The sequence below is a fragment of the Triticum dicoccoides genome, chromosome 7A (assembly GCF_002162155.2).
Source record: "Triticum dicoccoides isolate Atlit2015 ecotype Zavitan chromosome 7A, WEW_v2.0, whole genome shotgun sequence".
In the NCBI taxonomy this organism is placed as follows: domain Eukaryota; kingdom Viridiplantae; phylum Streptophyta; class Magnoliopsida; order Poales; family Poaceae; genus Triticum; species Triticum dicoccoides.
The window spans coordinates 454,784,886-454,794,726 of record NC_041392.1 but is presented as its reverse complement, the minus strand read 5'-3'; positions in this window follow the sequence as shown (position 1 = coordinate 454,794,726).

Genomic DNA, 9,841 nt, shown 5'->3' with positions numbered 1-9,841 from the left:
TGCACCGCCTCGATCCGCTCTTTGTGCGCTCTCCGCCTCCCACCGAACCGAAAGGGGCCCTGTCCCCATAGGTGTTGGTGGAATCAGCACCCCCCCGACATCTCTGGCGCGCCAGGTAGGGGGCGTCGAGATTGTGCGAACCCGATCCGGCGTGCGCGCAAGCTAAATCTTCATCGTCTTCATCGACATGCCACCGAAGAAGAAGGGTTCGGAGGCAGCTGTCCCGTCTGCGTCGCTTCCACCGCCTCCGGAGCAAACGGGTGGTGGAGTGGACGCCGGCGGAGGAATGGGCGTCGACGAGGGTGCCCACAGCGCTGCCAAGTCCAAGGACAAGGCGGCACAGACCTCGGCGTCCATGCGAGCACCGCGCCCCTCTCAGGAGGCACGGGACCAGCAGCGTCATAGCGTTCGCAGCGCTATACGTCCGCTGACCCAAGATCAAGCTGGTGGTTCGCGTGGCGTTCAAGACCAGCATGCACGCCAGCATGCTGGCCCCGGCGAGGTGCGATCGCCGGGACGGGACGCTGCTCCTTCTAACTTGGTTAGGAGTCCGAGCACGCCCCTCTCCTCGCACCGTTCACCTCCGCCGCCCACCACTCCAGCAAAAGCCTTGGCGCGGGCCCAGCTGCTCTTGGACTATCCTCCGACGGCGAACAAGACCGACGAATGGAGGGCCACTATCCAGAGCCTCATCGGCTTCGCCAACGGCGACACTGCGCGGCGACCAAGCACCTCGCTGCCACGGCAGGACAGCCGGACGCGAGCCGATGGCAACAAGACTGAGGGAGGTGCGACTTCCATGCACTCCCCACTACGAAGGCCAAAATCGCCGACTCGCCGGGTCCACCCCAACAGCGGCTCAACCGCGTCGTCGGACCCACGAGTTCGTCGCGACCAGCGCCAAGTTCTCCATGAACGACAACAAGAAGACGCCCGAACCCACATCGAGCGCCAAAGAGAAGCGCGACGTCAATCCGACAAGCGCGCTGGGCTCTCTGTTGACATGCATGCGCCAGGGGAACCAGGCGATCTGCCGTACGCGGTAGGTTGTCCTGCGATCACCCATGAGCTGCGGCAAGTCCAGTGGCCCAGCACAAAGAATTTCAAGCCAGACGTGCCGGAGAAGTACGACGGCAAGACGCATCCGTCGGAGTTCCTCAGCATCTACACCATTGCGGTGCAGGCTGCTGGGGGGTGAGATGACAAGATTCTTGCCAACTACTTCCCGCTGGTGCTCAAACCCAATGTCAGATCCTGGCTCATGCACTTGCCAGACAACTCCATATCCACCTGGGCTGATCTGTGCCATCAGTTTGTCGGCGCCTTTACTGGCGGCCACAAGCCACATGGCCAAGAGAGCGATCTTCATCTGCTCGCCCAGAAGGAAGGAGAGCCATTGCGCAAGTACATTCAGAGATTCAGCCGCGTACAGCACAACATCCCAGACGTCCACCCCGCCGCGATCATCAGCGCGTTCCATCAGAACGTGCGAAACCGAAGGATGAGGGAGGAGATGGCGATGTGTAAGATCAGAGACGTCAGCGAGCTTTACGCCTTGGCTGACAAGTGTGCACGCGCTGAAGAGGGGAGGAGGCTCCCCGGAGAGAGTACAGGAGCAGGAGGATCTGACAGTGAGGATCCCGCCCCGGCAAGGAAAGGCCGGCGGCGGAACAACAAAAGGAATAAGGGTAAAGCGCACCTCTTCGGAGTGCTGCGCTACCGGCGAGGTCGCGCCATCGAGCTCCACCGGCAAGTGCAAGAAGACGATGGCAGCTCCACCCGAGACCAAGAAGGTGTCCGCCAAGGAGGACGGCACTGGTGGTACCTTCACCATCAGTGCCATGCTTGACCCCAAATAGGAAAGCGCGCTCATTGCTTTCCTGCGGGCGAATGTCGACGTGTTTGCATGGCAACCGTTAGATATCCCCGGTGTTCCCAGGAAAGTAATCGAGCACCACCTTGCCGTCTGTCCTCATGCGCGGCCCGTCAAGCAGAGAGTCAGGAAGAAGGCAGTGGAGTGCCAAGAGTTCATTGCAGAAGAGATCAGGAAATTGGAAGCAACAGGCCTTGTCAGAGGAGTGCTCCATCCCACGTGGTTGGCCAATCCTGTAGTCGTGCGCAAGGCGAGCAGGAAGTGGAGGCTTTGTATAGACTTCACTGATGTCAATAAAGCTTGTCCCAAAGATCCATTTCCCTTGCTGCGCATTGACCAGATTGTTGACTCCACAGCTGGATGTGATTTGCTTTCATTTCTTGATGCATATTCAGGATACCATCAAATCTTCATGGCAGAAGAGGATGAGGAGAAAACCGCATTTATCACCCCTTGTGCCACATACTGTTTTGTACGGATGCCCTTTGGGTTGAAGAATGCTGGTTCAACATTTGCAAGAGTAGTCCATGTCGCTTTTGAGCCACAGATACACAGAAATGTGGAAGCCTACATGGATGATATAGTGGTCAAGAGCAAGGACAAGGCTACCCTGATCTAAGATTTAGAAGAAACTTTTGCAAATCTGCGCAAGATCAACCTCAGGCTCAACCCCGAGAAGTGCGTGTTTGGAGTCCCTTCCGGCAAGCTTCTCGGGTTCTTTGTGTCTCAGCGGGGGATTGAAGCCAACCCCGACAAGATTAAGGCCATCGAGCAGATTGAAGCACCGAAGCGCGTCAAGGATGTGCGAAGGCTTGCCGGTTGCGTGGCTGCTCTCAGCAGGTTTATCTCTAAGTCTGCTGAGCGCGCCCTGCCGTTTTTTAGAATATTGAAAAAGGCAGGTCCGGTGAAATGGACTCCGGAAGCGGAGGCTGCGCTGCAGGACTTGAAGAGGTACCTGTCCTCCACTCCAATACTTGTCGCACCTAAGCCACAAGAGAAGTTGCTGATGTACCTAGCAGCAACCAATCAAGTGGTTAGTGTTGCGTTAGTAGCGGAGAGGGAGGCGGACGATGAGCCAGCAACCGCGGCAAATGAATCCAGCGACAAGCAGGGGGCTTCTCCGACAAGCTCTGGTCCCGACAAAGATGGGTCTGCGCAGATGTGCAAGGACGTGCAGAAGAGGATGGTGCAGCGACCAGTTTACTTTGTCAGCTCCCTTCTCTAGGGGGCTAGGTCGAGGTACTCTGGTGTGCAAAAATTGCTTTTCGGCCTTCTCATGGCCTCGAGAAAGCTGCGCCATTACTTCCAGGCACACGAGATCACTGTCGTCACTCGCTTTCCGCTGAAGAGGATACTGCAGAATCCAGAAGCAACAGGCAGGATTGTCGAGTGGGCATTGGAACTGTCAAGCTTTGGCCTCAAGTTTGAGAGCACTGCAACTATCCAAAGCAGGGCATTGGCAGAGTTCATAGAAGAGTGGACGCCAACTCCAGATGAAGAAATTCCGGAGGCGAGCATCCCCGTCAAGGAGTCAAGCAAAGAGTGGCTGATGTACTTTGATGGTGCCTTCTCGCTGCAAGGCGCCGGTGCTGGTGTGCTGCTTATCGCACCCACCGGAGAGCACCTCAAGTACATAGTCCAGATGCACTTTCCCAAAGAGCAAGCAACCAACAATACTGCAGAGTATGAAGGGTTGCTTGCCGGTCTCAGAATCGCAGCCGACCTTGGGATCAAGAAGCTCATTGTCAGGGGTGACTCACAGCTTGTCGTCCGCCAAGTGAACAAGAACTACCAGAGTCCATTGATGGAAGCTTATGTTGATGAAGTGAGAAAGCTAGAAGCACACTTTGATGGCCTGCAAATGGAACATGTTCCACGAGCTCAGAACGATATTGCTGACGGCCTATCAAAGTGCGCAGCACTAAAGTTACCTGTGGAACCAGGGATTTTTTTGCTCAAGCTGACTCAACCATCCGTGACACCATCAACTGGACCAAGCAAAAAGAGGAAGTTGGTTTCCGGTGACTACTTTCCGGCAGAGCTCCCCGAAGCCGCCGCCAAGAAAGTCCCCAAGATCAACACCAAGGATGCTGAGGAGCAGTCTGCTCCGGCAAACCTTATGGTTTGTTCCGTCGAAGCAAACGCTCCCGGCAAGTTCTGCTCCGGCAAGCTTGCCGAGGAATATCACGCTCCGGCCGAACCGCAGGTTCTTGCCGTAGAAGCGGATGTTCCCGCAGCAATAGATATGCCTTTAGTCCTCATTGTCGAGCCGCAAGCTCCAGCATGGGTGCAGCAGATTGTCCGTTTCCTTCAGACAGGAGAGCTTCCCGAAGAGCAAGAAGAAGCTGAAAAAGTAGCCCGGCAGTCAAGTATGTACAAGTTTGTCGACAGCACACTGTACAGAATAAGACTCAACGGTGTGAAATTGAAGTTCATTCGCCGGGAAGATGGACAACAACTGTTGGCAGAGATACATGGAGGCATATGTGGTCACCACATTGGCGCAAGAGCACTTGTCGGCAAAGCGTTCCGACAAGGCTTCTTCTGGCCGACAGCCCTCCAGGATGCAACTGCACAAGTAACCAAGTGTGAAGCGTGCCAGTTCCATTCCAAACAGATACACCAGCCAGCTCAAGCTCTCGAGGCGATCCCTTTATCCTGGCCATTTTCGGTCTGGGGGCTCGACATCCTCGGCCCCTTCCCTCGAGCTGTCGGGGGCTTTGAGTTCTTGTACGTTGCAATCGACAAGTTCACAAAGTGGCCGGAAGTGGAACCAGTGAGGAAGGTGACAGCACAGTCAGCAGTCAAGTTCTTCAGGTCGATTGTTTGCCATTTCGGGATCCCTAACAGGATCATCACCGACAACGGCACACAGTTTACGAGCCGCACCTTCATGCAGTACGTCCAAGATCTTGGCGCCAAGGTCTGCTTCGCTTCTGTTGCTCATCCGAGAAGCAACGGTCAAGCGGAGAGAGCAAACGCTGAAGTGCTGCGAGGCCTCAAGACCAGAACTTTCGACAGGCTGCACAAGTGTGGAAGAAACTGGATCGAGGAGCTGTCGGTGGTTCTTTGGTCGATCAGGACGACGCCAAATCGAGCCACTGGCCAGACACCCTTCGCTCTAGTCTATGGAGCGGAGGCAGTTCTCCCCACGGAACTCGTATACGGGTCACCTCGAGTGCTCGCTTATGATGAGCTCGAGCAAGAGCAGCTGCGGCAAGATGACGCGCTGCTCCTTGAGGAAGACCGTCTCCAGGCTGCTGTGCGAGCCGCTCGCTACCAGCAAGCTCTGCGCCGCTACCATAGCCGCAGAGTCAATGTCAGGAGTCTCGAGGAAGGCGACCTTGTTCTTCGGCGCGTTCAGTCGGCCAAGAATTCCAACAAGTTGACGCCGAAGTGGGAAGGCCCTTATCGGGTGAAACGAGTCACTAGGCCCGGCGCTGTCCGCCTTGAGACCGAAGATGGCATTCCAGTGAGCAACTCCTGGAACATCGAGCGTCTTCGTAAGTTTTACCCGTAAGGCGCGGTTGTCGGACCCCGTCCGGCAACCACCTTTCTGTACAAGTCTTGCCGCTGTTGCATGTAATCCTTTGTACAGAGCCGGGCGCAGACCCCGTGCACTAGTAAAGTTCATGTGCCCCGCACATCTTGTCAGCTTTCTTTTATGCTATAATCCTTTTACGCATATATTATCTGACACTTTGTGCAGCACTAGAACCCGGTAAGCGATAACAAGCCCAAGGCTCCATATCATTACTTTATTTCTCTGTTTCTTTCTCAAGAGAAGGAAGGTTCCCTCACCCACAAGGTCTACCAGGGGGGGGGGGAGAAGATAATGGTGTGGACCAGGTCGTTCAAGAAGGTTTCTCCTTGCCGGGAAGCAGACGACAGAAAAGCTAAGTTGCTAAAGCTTGAGCAATCAGTTTTTTAAGTTTTTGAGTTATTTCCCTTGAACGACCGTGCTTTGTATGGAAAACCTGTGCGCGGAGGAACCAACTCGTAGCTAGTTGCGCCTTTATTTTGTTTCGAGTCCGCTCAACAACTTAAGCGAGCTGCTAGCACCCTTACTTTTGCTTCGAGTCCGCTCAGCAACTTAAGTGAGCTGCTAGCGCCCTTACTTTGTTTCGAGTTCGCTCAACAACTTAAGAGAGCTGCAACTAGTTGCGACAAGGTTGCTTGTCGATAGCGACCCCGCCAGCAGGCTGCTGAAGTTCCGCACTCGGCGCTCGCGGCAAGGGTGTCCGCACCGGCAAGTTTCCCTAGAAAGCGTAGGGCAGAACCATACAAGGCCAAGAGTCGAGTAAAGGAAGTAACACAGCAATTTTTTGCCTAAGATAGAGTTATATTACAGAAATAACTTGTCGCGCCTCTAATAAAGTGTTCCCATGACATGACTGGTAGCGACAAGAAAAGAAGAAAACGGACGGCCTAATCTACGCGACCGCCGTCAACCCTTTTGACCTCGTTCACCCTACCCACAATGGGTGCGACGAGGGCCTTAAGTGCGTCAAGATCAGCGTCCGCCGGTAGCTTCTTGAGGATGTTGGTTAGGTTGACGCCCGGATTGCGGAAGGCCACCTTCACCAGCACCTTCTCCAGAACTCCAGCGCAAATCGAGCGTGACTCGTCGGCCAACTGCTTTGGGATCCGTTCTCGGAGTTGCTGGAGCGCCGCCGCCACGCCTTTGAAGAACAGAGTGAGCTTGGCGCTGGGTTGGAGGTTCTCGTCGGAGGAGTACCCGAAGCCTTCCACCCCCAAATGCACCAGCTCCTCTTCGATGACTGCAGCAATATTCACGATACCCTCCGTCCAGAGCTCCACGGTATCTCTGAGGAGATTCTGGGTTTCGGCGGCTCTCGCCAGCAGCGCCTCGTTGGCCTCGATGTCCTTCTTCAAGTCTGCCTCCCGTTTCCTGGCGCTGTCCAACGTCTCCGTCAAGGTGGCCAGCTTCAGCTCCAGATCAGCGTTGGAATCCTTGGCGGCACGCAGCTCTTTGCCCTTTTCGGAGAGTTGGCCCTGCAACTCACCGTGGGCAAGGGCATCCTTCTCGCGCTCTAGCTTGAGCGCGGCAAGCTCTTTGCCACCAACCTTCAGATCAGTTTCTAGCTGCGCCACCTTTGCCTCCAAGTCTTTCTTGGCGGCCTCGGCAACCGCAGCCGTATCCTTTGCCTCTTGGAGCGTCCCGCCAAGTGCCCGTTCGCGCGCGGCAAGCTCCTCTTCGTGGCTGTCAAGGTTCACTTTCCGCTGAGTCAGCTCGCCTTCTCGCGCGTACAGCTTCTCGCCGGTGAGCCGCTGCTGCTCTTCAGCTTCGGCCTTCTCGAGGAGGAAGGCCTTCCGCTCCTCAGCAAGCTGCTCCCGCTCCTCCGCCAAGGCCCGGAGAGTTTCTTGGCGAATACCCCGGAGCTCCTCTGCGCGCTTCTCTATGTCCACGCTCGCCCTCGCGACAAGCGCTTCCCGGGACTCCAACTTGACCTGGCGGGCGCGGTAGAGCGCCAGCAGCCTCCGTAGCAACCGCTCCTCCTCAGGCTCGCCGCTGCTGCTTCCTGGCGAGTCGACGATCGACAACCCGGCGGAGTCAAGCACCTCCCCATCCAGAGCTTCTCCTTCCACCGGCGCCCTGGAGCTCGACGTCCAGGGGAGCTTGATGAAGATGCCCTCGCCAGCCTTCAGATAGGCGCCGGCCTGGGGCTCCTCGGAGCCTGACGCTGCGGCAGCGGCGGAGGGATCGGCGGTCGGTGCAGCGCCCGACGCTCCTGCGGCCTCAGGGCCGTCAGTGCGATCGCCAGATCCCCCGCCAGCTTCTTCGGCAGCAGTCTTGGCGGCCTCTTCGCCAGCGGGCACGTCAGCGCCGGCTCTTTCTTCGGTGGCCGCGGCATCTTCAGTATTGTCGCGCGTGTCTTCCTCGCCGCCCGCCTCGGTCTCAATCGGATCCATGGAGGGTGGGTCTGACGACCAAAGTAGAAGGAGGAATCAAACAAGTGTTCGAGAAGAGAAATCAGCAGAAGACTACAAGGAAAGTTTCGGGCAAGAAGGGCTACCTGTGCTAGGATCTGCCGTCGTGACCTCCACCGCCGGCGGATCGTTAGCGATGTCCCTTGCCGGAGACTCCTCCCTTGCCAGAGGCTCCTCCCTTACCGGAGGACGCTCCCTTGCCGGGGAGTCCGCCCTTGGCGGCGTAGTCGAAGCAGACGACGAGTCGGAGGAGATCACCACGCCCTCCTGATCAAGCTGTTCTGCTCCTGCACAAACAAACCAGTGATCAGATGTCAACAAAGGAAAAGAGCAACCACGCGCACCCAGAAGCTGAAAGTAAACCATATGCTCACGCTGGGGGCTGCGCTAGGGGCTGCTCTGCGAAGCGGTGGCCGGATCCGGCAAGGTGGTCTCGGGCGCGCCTCCTGTCGTCGCAGTGGGCTCGTCCTCGATGACCACCACCTGAGCCTTGGCCCTCTTCGCCGCCCTCTGGGCCAGAGTCCTGAAAAGGAAGAGTCCAGGATGGGTCAGATCAGATGCAAGATAACATCAGCAAGTTGAAGAACTACCAGAACAACAAGGGAATCTTACTCTTCTTCATCTTTCTCGTCGGAGCTGAGCGCGGAGAGGTCGAAGTTCGGCCCATCTCCGGCACGACGAGGTGGAGGGGTGGGATCCCTTGGCCGCTTGGCGGGGGCTGCGGCGCCAGCCCGAGACGACCCCACTTCAGTTGTCGCTGCGACAGGAGGCGCTCCCACGGCAACCGTACTTGCCACGGTAGAGCGCGTCGCGCGATGCTGCGGCTGTTGGCCCACTTGCCGCCCTGCTATGTCGCCAACCCTATGGAGGCGCCTTCTTGGCTGCGCTGCGGGCCCTGCTCGCGGCAAGCTCCTCGGAGATGGCGGGCCGCTCGCACCCCCGGCGGGCTCGTTCGACTCAGCATCGGGCGCGGTGAGCTCTTCTTCCTCTTCGGGCTGCTCCCGTTCGGCAATACTCATCGCCAACGCCGCGTCCGCTTCCTCCACGGTGAACCCGAATTCACCCGCGGCCGCGGGTGCCGCCGCCTCTTCCGCCCTGGTGGCGATGCGCTCCATCTCTTGCTCAGTGGTGTTGCAGGTGAGGAGCTTCTTCTCGTCAGCATTGACCGCCACCTCCACTAGGCTGTCAAAGAACTGCTGCACGACGTCGCCGGCGGGCTCTTGCCAAGTTGGAGCAATCCCGTGCGAGTCACACAACGGCATCATGGCGCAGATGCGGTCGCGCGAAGAGTTATTGCACAGAGGAACGACGCCTGTCGGCAACCTGAACCACTCGGGATGCTGTGGCTCGTGCTTGAATATCTCCTTGAGTATCCCGTCCAACTCCATGATGGTGAAGTTGAAGTTGAGGCCTGGGCGCAACCTCATGATATCTGTCGGGCCTCCAAATTCCCAGGCAGGTCTCCCCCTCGCCTGCAGTGGGGCGATGCGCCGGCGAAGGAAATCTGCGCCAACAGCTCCTACAGTCAGCCCAGCAAGCCTGAGGCGCAAGATCCGAGTGATGGCGATCGTCAACTTGTCGTCGTCCACAGACAGAGCGCTCCAGTCATTGCCACGCACTGCTGGGGCTTGGCGCAGGGCAGTGAACGGCTGTGGGCCCTCTTCTACAACCCAACACCAATCAGCTCTCCACTCGTCCCACTTGCTGTGGAGCTCCCCCTCCAGATAGGTCTCCTTCTTGCCGGCCCGCGAGATCCAGGCGATCCCGCCGGCAAGAGGTCCCCCTCTCTCAACACGAGGCATAAAGAAATGGCGGAAGAGAGCTACGTTGGGGTGGACTCCGACAAAGTTTTCGCATAGATGGGCGAAAACCGCCATGGTGAGGACGACGTTGGGGGTAAAGTCAAGGAGGTGGAGTCCATAGGTGTTCATGACGTCGCAAAAGAAATCAAAGAATGGCGGGCAGAGCCCGCAGTAGAAGAACACGGCGAAGAAAGGATATCCGCCAACTGGAGCT